We start from the raw sequence: 9,446 nt of genomic DNA, 5'->3' as shown, positions 1-9,446 counted from the left end.
GAGGAGGAAACAGGGAAGTGAGCCCAGTGAGCAAGCAGATAGCTCTTCCTGAACTTTTGCTGTGAGGAGAAATAGGACGGTGGCTTGAGGGGGGGGGGGGGCAAGGTTGTTTGCCCACACTTTTAGAAGTTAAGCATGTTAAACATCTGGGGGCCAGTCTGACTTAGAGGGTGGAATGTGCTGCAGAGAGGGGATAATTAGGTGAAGACAGGAAGGAATGGGACCAAGGGCTGAGACAGCCCAGCCAGTAGTGGGTGGTGGGAAGGGGGGGGGGCGGTTAGGGAAGGTGGCAGGTGTGGGAAGTTTTGCCCATTTTGTGGGCAGCTCAAGGATCCCCAGCTGAGAGGGGAGGCCTGCAGGCTGTGTTTGTGAAAGGAGTGCTGAAAGCGTGGGGCTAATAGAGAACCTTGATCACTTTGATACCAGGTTGTAGAAAGGGTTTAAAGAGACCTATTTAAAAAGCCCAGTGCAGCTTGCATCCTAAGGAAGAGCCAGGTCATGAGCTGCTCTCCTTGTCATTCATCATATGGGGTTCACAACTGGCTCTCCCTCCTAGTTAAGTGGCATGCCATCTCTGTCTTAGTTTCAGATATGTAAAATGCAGCTAATAGCAGAACCTTCCTCATAAATTTGCTGTGAAGATTCAATTAGATAAAGTGTGTTAAGTGCTTACAACTTGTAAGAGTGCAGCAAAGGGTGGCCCTTCCCTGGGCCCAGAAAACCTGTCAGGTTTTATAACAGACCAGCAGAGGGCAGCATGTTCTTGCAGGGAAGGACTTGGTGCTTGACTGGGTCAAGGCACCTGAGCCAGCAAATGGAGCCCCATTTGGGTGGGAACTAGGGTTATGAGTGGGGTGGGGTGCCCCAGCTCAGGTGGGATGGGGCGCAAGCAGTGTGTGGGCTCACGGCATGTCTCCAGCAACAGTAAAGACAGTTTTATGAGCAGAAGGGAGCAACAGCCTTGATGAGCCAAAAGGAAAATAGACAAATTGATACTATCAATTTTCCTGCACCCAAAGCCAGACCATGAGGGTGACCAGGGATGGTCTGGAAAGAAGGGGATGAAGAGCCCAGTCCAGCTTGAGAAGCAGCCTTGCTGGGGTACCTGGCTGGCTCAGTCAGTGGAGCATGTGACTTTTGGTCTCGGGTTGTGAGTGTAAGCCTCATGTTGGATGTAGAGATTACTTACAAATAAAATTTTTAAAAAATTAAAAAAGAAGGAACTCAAATGAGCCCAGGGAAGGGAAGGGAACTGTGCTGGCTTGAAGAGGACAGAGTTCAGGCTGGGGTTCAGGCTGAGTTGGGGGGTGAAGCAGCTATGAGGGTTTGGTGGGGTGGGAGTTAGAAAGTAGAGCAGGGACCTGGGGGCACAGAAGTCCCATGGGGGGGCGGGGAGGCAGCTGAGGGAGGAAGGATGGGGAGAACAAAGACTCCAGGAGAGCCGGGGGCACAGACACAACCCCCTGTCAGAGTCTCAGACCCAGCAGCCAAGACAGGCTGCGCTAGCCTCACATGCTCCTCCGCACAGATGAAGCCTCTGTAGAACCAGGGAGGTCTCCATGCACCACTCTCCTGCCAGTAGGTGGTAAGGTAACCTCTTCCTTTTCCTCATCCTTTGCCTCCCCTTCCCCCTTTGCTCCCCTGCCTGTTGTCTCAGTGGACATATCAGACATCCCAGAGCCTATTCTCTCAGACACGGGGGATCCACACCAGGCTGCAAATTCGGCCAAGACTAGGATTAAAACAAGGCCAAGGTTGCTGCCTGTGTGGACCATGCTCCCACCATGTACTCCTCTTCACCAGATTCTATTTGTGCCTCTGAAGCCTGGCCTAAACCCCCAGGAGGGTGCCCAAGGATGATAAAGGCCTCAATTGTTCGGGATAGAGCAGCCTTGAGGGCTGCCTGATTCTATGCCCTCATTTTGTAGAGGAAGAAACCAATGCACAAGATCACAGAGGCAAAGTCTTGTGACACAGCCAAGACTCAGACTGGAGATCCCAGTGTTCTTTTCCCTGATTGGCAGAGCTAAGAACAGATAACCCTGTAGTGTCTGGAGCACTTGTTGCCTGACAACGGAGCCCAGGCTGAGTGTTATCTCCAAGAGGGATCTTTTTCAGGAAAATATCCCTAACCCCTGATCTTTGTCAAATCCACCCCTCTCTCTGGGTATCAGAGTCTCAACTCTAAAGTTGGGGAATTAGGGGCACCTGGGTTAGGGTGCTCAGTTGGTCAGGCGTCTGCCTTCTGCTCAGGTCATGATCCCAGGGTCCTGGGATCAAGCTCTGCGTCCAGTTCCCTGCTCAGTGGGAAGTCTGCTCTCCTCCTTCTGTCTCCTATTCATGTTCTCTCTCTATATATATATATATCAAATGAATAAATAAACTCTTAAAAAGAGAGAGAAAGAATGACTTGACAATGGCAAAACCTGGCAGATACCACCTTAATCAAGTGATCAAAGTAAACACCATTAGCAATGGGACAAATTGAAATTGTGTGCCATCTGATAGGATGCCATGGGAAGGATACAGCATCACTTCTGTGATGTTCCTGCCAAAGATGCACAATCTGAATCTAATCGTGAGGAACTATCAGACAAACTGAAATTAAGGGACATTCTGTAAAATAACTTACTTGTGATCATCAGAAGTATCAGGGCCCTTTAAGTCAAAGAAAGACTGAGGAATTGTTCCAAACCAAAGGAGATTAAAGAGACAAAAACCAAACACAAGATGTGGTCTTGAACACATGATTCCTTTTGCCATAAAGAATGTTACTGAGACAATTATTGAAACTTGAACAAGATCTGAGGATAAGATGGTAGTAAAGTATCAAGGTCAATATCCCATATTTGATAGTTACATTGTGGCCATATATGAGACTGTTCTTGTTTATAAATACTAAATAAAGTAAGTGGGAATAATGTGGCATCAGATTGGCAACCTCAAATGCTTTAAGAAGAAAACGTCTTTGTATTATTCTTACAACTTTCCTGCAGGTTTGAAATTGTTTCAAAATTTTTAAAGACCTAAAAAAAAATTTAAAAACCTAAACTTTGGGCACCTGGGTAGCTCAGTGGTTGGGTGTCTGCCTTTAGCTCAGGTCATGATCCCAGGATCCTGGGGAGTCTGCTTCTCCCTCTGCCTATGTCTCTCCCTCTCTCTGTGTGTCTTTCATGAATAAATAAATAAATAAAATATTTTAAAAATCCCACAACCCTAAACTTTACATTAAAGTATCTAAAAATTGGGCAGCCTGGGTGGCTCAGCAGTTTAGCGCTGCCTTCAGCCCAGGGTGTGATCCTGGAGACCCAGGATCGAGTCCCACGTCAGGCTCCTGCTTCTCCCTCTACCTGTGTCTCTGCCTCTCTCTCTCTCTCTCTCTTTCTGTGTGTGTCTCCCATGAATAAATAAATAAAATCTTAAAAAAAAAATAAAGTATCTAAAAATTAAGGAATGGAGAAGATCCCTAAGGTGAAATTTTTAAAAATCTATTTAACAGGTATGCCCAACTGGCTCAGTCAATAGAGCACGCAATTCTTGATCTCGGGGTTCTAAGTTTAAGTCTCATGTTGGGTGTAGAGATTACTTAAAAATAAAATCTTTAAAAAATTCCATTAAAGGATATAAAAGAAGACATAAATAGGTACCTAATTCCACACTTGTGTTTAGGGAGTCTTAACATCATAAAATTTCTGGGTCTTCTCAAATTCATCTGGGTACAATTCAGTACAATCATAAGGATAATTCTAGATGGAAGTTGTTTAGGAGAAAACCAATGAGATTATTCTAAATTATATATGGAAGAATTAAGTCCACAAAGAACTAAGTCAATCTGTAATGAAGAACTAAATGGGAGAGATATAGGATGCCTGGGTGGTTCAGTGGTTGAACCTCTTGCCTTCGGCTCAGGGTGTGATCCCGGAGTCCCAGGATGGAGTCCCACATCAGATTCTCTGCATGTTTTGACTCAGGTCGTGATCCCGGGCTCCTGGGATCAAGTCCCACATCAGGCTCCCCACCGGAGTCCTGCTTTTCCCTCTGCCTATGTCTCTGCCTCTCTGTGTCTCTCATGAATAAATAAATAAAATCTTAAAAAAAAGAAAAAAAAGATTCTCTGCATGGAGCCTGCTTCTCCCACTGCCTATGTCTCTGCCTCTCTCTTTCTGTGTCTCTCATGAAAAAATATATAAAATCTTTTTTAAAAAGTGAGATACCGTCCTATCAGATATGTAAACATAGAAAGATAGATAAACACAGATATAAAGACAGATAACAGATAATAGAAAGGTAGGCAGGTAGGTAGGTAGATAAATCTATCTATAACAAGGGTGGTGTCATAATTCAAAGAAGAAAGTAGCATACTTTTTCATAGATGGTACTGGGAAAACTGGCTCACTATATGGGAAACAACAAAACAAATCTGGCTTCATACCCTTACCCACCACAAATGTAGATTCTAGATGTATGAAAGACCTAAATGTGAATGATAAAAACACAAATTATCTTTGTGAACTAAAGATGGGGAAAGTACCTCTTAAATTAGACCCAAAGCACAAGCCTTAAGGCAAGAAATGCTGGATTTAATTATATCAAAGATTTTTGCTGAAGAATGAAGGATACTAAAAACAAAATTAACAGTTGGGAAACTTGTAAGAGATTGTTATGTCTAAAGCCGACAAGGAATTAATACCTAGACTGTATTGCTGGATCTCCTGCAAATCAACAAGAAAAGAACCAAAACACAAGGGAAAATGAGCAAAGGATATGAATAGGCAACTCACAGAAGGGAAATCCAAATGACTAACAAGATGTGAAGAGATGCTTGGATGCATACATAATCAGAGACACACAAAGTAAAGCATCAGCGAGATGCCGTTTCACATCCATCAGGCAGGCAAAAACAAGAGAGCTGGACAATGCTGAGCATTGGTGAAAACTTAGGGAAACACCCACCCTTGGGAATTGCAGGAGGGAATAGAGAACAATCAGGTAGTATGTAAGGGAAATTAAGCATGTGTGTACCCTATGACCCAGAAAGCCCAACACTGAGTTGGTTATCTGTGTGGATTGAATAATGATTCCAATTCCTCACTCTATATCCTTGTCATATCCTCAAGATGGGCAGAGAGAATTTCTCCAGTCCTAGATGTTGGGCTTGGCCATGTGAATTGCTTTGACCAATAGCGTGTGAACAAGTGAGACACATGTGGATTCATGAAAAAGGCTTGTGCAGTTGAGCTTGTCCTTGTGCACTGCTGCCATCACCATGGGAACACTGGAGAAGCCTCCTGCACTTGCAGCCCAGGCTGGAGAGCCTGCCTGAGAATTCAGTGAATATAGAAAAAGGAGAAAACACACGAAGAGCCATTGCTGCAACACCATTTGAACACGTATGGTCAACTGTGTCTCAAGCCAGAATTCCTCTTGGGATTTTCAGTTACACAAAGAAATAAAGTCTTTGCTTAAGACAATTTGATTTGGGCTCTTCTGTCACTTACAACACAGTCCAGATTAATTCATATCCCTTTATAGTGTTTTAACACCAACCAAACTGAGTTACTCATCATCCCTTAAGCATTCAGTGTCTTTGACCTTGCTCAAATTAAATTGACTAATACTTCTTTAAAACTATTTAATTAATTAATTAATTTAGAGAGAGTATGAGCAGGGGGAGGGACAGAAGAAAAGGGAGAAAAAGAATCTCAAGCAGTCTCTGCACTGAGCATGAAGGCTCAATCTCACGATCCTGAAATCATGACCTGAGCCAAAATTAAGAGTCGGATGTTCAACCAACTGAGCCACCCAGGCGCCCCTAATACATACATTTTAAGGCTACAGATTTTCCTCTAAGAGTTGTATTGTCTACATCCCACAATTTCAGTATGCATATCTTCATTATCATTCAGTTCAAATGTTTTTTTAATTTTCATTTTGATTTCTTCTTTGACCAGTGTTAATGTTTAATTTCTAGGGAGTTAGGGATTTTCTGTTTTTCTTTTATTGTTCATGTATAATTTTGTTCCCTTGAGGGTTGGAGAATACAGTCTGAACAATTCCAATCTTTTTTTTTAAACGTTTATTTTTATTTATTTATGATAGGCACACAGAGAGAGAGAGAGAGGCAGAGACACAGACAGAGGGAGAAGCAGGCTCCATGCACCGGGAGCCCGACGTGGGATTCAATCCCGGGTCTCCAGGATCGCGCTCTGGGCCAAAGGCAGGCGCTAAACCGCTGCGCCACCCAGGGATCCCCAATTCCAATCTTTTGAAATGCACTGTCTTTTTTTATAGCTCAGTTTATGCTCGATTTGGGTAAATGTGCATATCCACTTGAAAAAATGTGAATTTTGAGTTCTTAGGTCAAATTTGGTTAAAAGGTAGCACTAATTGATCATAGCCCTTTCTACATTATATCTCAGAGACAACCTCAGAACTCTTCTCTATGCAGGGCTCCAAGCAGCCACAATCAATTGATAGGAGTGGGCACTCCATATGGAATCTACTTCCTTCCTATACAGTGTAGGGGTTAGGGGCGGTAGGGGGAGTAGTACAGGGTTTCAATGTTTGCATTCAAACCCAGCTCCCCCAACTTCTAGCTGCATGATCTTGGACAAGTTGACCTAACTTCTTTGATTCTCAGATTCTGGTGTGCAAAATGCTAATAATAGCTCCTCTGATACCTGCAATTGTAAAATTAAATGAATGAATTTAGCTCAGTGACTGTCATCTAGTAAACACCCTCTAGACAGACATACAGGCCCCTGTCCGGATTCTGAACTCCTCTACCCTTCTACCTGAGGTCTACTCACCCCCCTCCCTTTTTTTCTACACACCCTTTATGGCCCTAGTAGAATCCCTCCTCTGGGAAGCTGTCACTACTGAGCCTTTGTCTATTCTGGTTTGTTTTCACTGTCTGACAACTGCACTCTGGTTCCTGTTCTAGAGGAATCTCTTCTTTAGGAGTCATATAGCAAGAGGCAGAAATGCCTCCCATTTTATTTTATTATTATTATTATTATTTTTAAATATTGTATTTATTTATTCATGAGACACACAGAGAGGGAGGCAGAGACGCAGGAGGAAGAAGCAGGCTCCTTGCAGGGAGCCCAATGTGGGACTTCATCCCCAGACTAGGATCACACCCTGAGCCAAAGCAGATGCTCAACCGCTGAGCCACCCAGGCATCCCTTATTATTTTTTTAAGTAGGATCTACACCTGGTGTGGAGCGTAACTCAGGGCTTGAACTCATAACCCTGAGATCAAGATCTGAGCTGAGATCAAGAGTCAGTCGCTTAACCAACTGAGCCACTCAGGCCCGCCCTCCCCCATTTTATTTTGTTTTTTTATTTTTAAGTAATCTCTACATGTAATGTGGGGTTTGAACTCACTGCCTTGAGATCAAGTTGCATGCATGTTCTTCCGACTGAACCCCAAGCACCCCAATGCCTCCCTTTTTTTTTTTTTAAAGATTTTATTTATCTGAGAGTGAGGGAGTGAGAGAGAGAGAGAGAGGAAGAAGAGGAGAAGGGAGTGGGGAGAGGGAGAAGTAGGTTCTGCTGGGCAGGGAGCCCAACTTGATTCCCCCCCATTTTAAAGCCAAAAAGCTTCAGAGTTCTGTTTTCCCAGCTTCCCTTGCAGATTGGGCATTGTCATGTGACACTGGTTCTCCCGATCAGACATTCCCACTTCAAATTCAAAACAGAGACAGAGAGTGCCCTGTGGGGGCAGCAGCTGGGTGGAAGGTGGTCTCAGTCAACTGGGATCAGTTGTGGATCAGGATTGGCAGTGCAGGCTGTGGCTTTGTGGTTGGGTGTTACCAGACCAGTTCCATGGGTGACTTTGGTAGTGAAGGGGTTCAAGACAGCCTTCCCCCACTCCCAAATGTGCCACTTTGGCAGTGGATTATTTAGAGCTGAAGGCACTTGAGCCCCTGCAGGCTCAAAAGAAACTTGTCTCTCCCATAACTACATAGTCAGATCTAAATTGGGGGCTTTTTCCTGGAATAAGGATTATTGATAAATTTTATTTCAGTGACCCATCTGTATGGCAGGGCAAACATCTACTTAAAAAAATATCTGCTCTTCTTGCACTGTGAAGTGCATTCCTTTCCTCTAAAATCCCAGACCCCTACTCCCTTCTTAGTTCAGAAAGACACATATACCTCATTTTGCCTGTTTTTGGAATTTCCATGTCTGTGTAGATGCCATGTACATGCTCTATTAAATCTGATTTCCTCCTGTTCATCTGCTCCAATCTGATTCTTAGTCCCGCTAGAAGGACTCTCAAGGGCACAAGAATTCTAGCTCCCTAGCAGTGGCTTCTTGGCCCTGAGGCCCATGAGCCTGGTTCTCCCACATACCAATACGCTGTAGCAAACCCAGTACTCTTCCAACAAGGTCCCTTGCTGCTTAAATTAGTTTCTGTTATGACAAAGACCTCCTCTGATAGGTCTTCTTTCCTCTTCCTCTTCTCTCACCTCTAAGGCTCCTGAAACACCAATGGTATATCCACTCCCTGCAGCCAGGTAGCCCTGGCTTTGACCACAGCCATGTCATTTTATGCCCTTAAAACAAGTTCAAAGTCCTCTATCCAGAACTCTATTGGCCAGGGGTGATTCAGAATTAAAAATTTTTCAGATTTTATAAGGGTGATTTGGTGCATATTCTGTGCCCATATCCAGTAATCAACTACATTAATACGTTCATAATAAATGGAGGCACCTGGGTGGCTCAGTCGAGTAAGCAGTTAAGCATTCAACTCTCGGTTTCAGCTCAGGTCATGAACTCAGGGTCATGGGGTGGAGCCCCACATGGCACTCTGCTTGGAGTCTGCTTGTCCCTCTCCCTCTGCTCCTCCCCCTGCTCTATCTCTAATTAATTAGTTAAAAATATGTTCATGGTAAATGAGTTAGCCCATTACGATTCTAGCTTGGCATCAGTTTAGATTAGGTTTTGCTATCAAATGTGTTTTGATGGCAAACTTACAAAAATACTTGAATTTTCAGAGCTTTATAAATTTCAGACTGCAGCTGATGGATAGTAGATTTGTAGAAAGACCTGTTAAAAAATAAAACTCTACCAAGTAAATTTGAAGATCTACTTGGCTTTATTAAATGATTCAGGAACCAGGCAGCATTTCATGCAGCAAGCAGAGGGGCATTTAGCAAGGATTTTTACAAAATATAGTTTTTATAGGAAGCAAAGGGGCAAGAAAGTTGTATGCAAAGTAAGGATTGGTTCCAGCAAGATCACCTTCCCTATGGAAAAGGAGCAAGGGGTCTTGTCATGCAGATCACTTCTCCCTTTGCAGGGATGGAGAGGATCCATGTTACAGATTACTTCACTGGTGTTTATCAGAAAATTCTTTTTTTTTTTTTTTTGAAATCTTGATTGAGTTAAGATTTACATTTCTGCGGGAAGTTGAAACTGCCATTATGTTAAGTACT

The sequence above is a fragment of the Vulpes lagopus genome, chromosome 8, assembly GCF_018345385.1.
Source record: "Vulpes lagopus strain Blue_001 chromosome 8, ASM1834538v1, whole genome shotgun sequence".
Lineage (NCBI taxonomy): Eukaryota > Metazoa > Chordata > Mammalia > Carnivora > Canidae > Vulpes > Vulpes lagopus.
Note: the sequence above shows the minus strand (reverse complement) of the source record.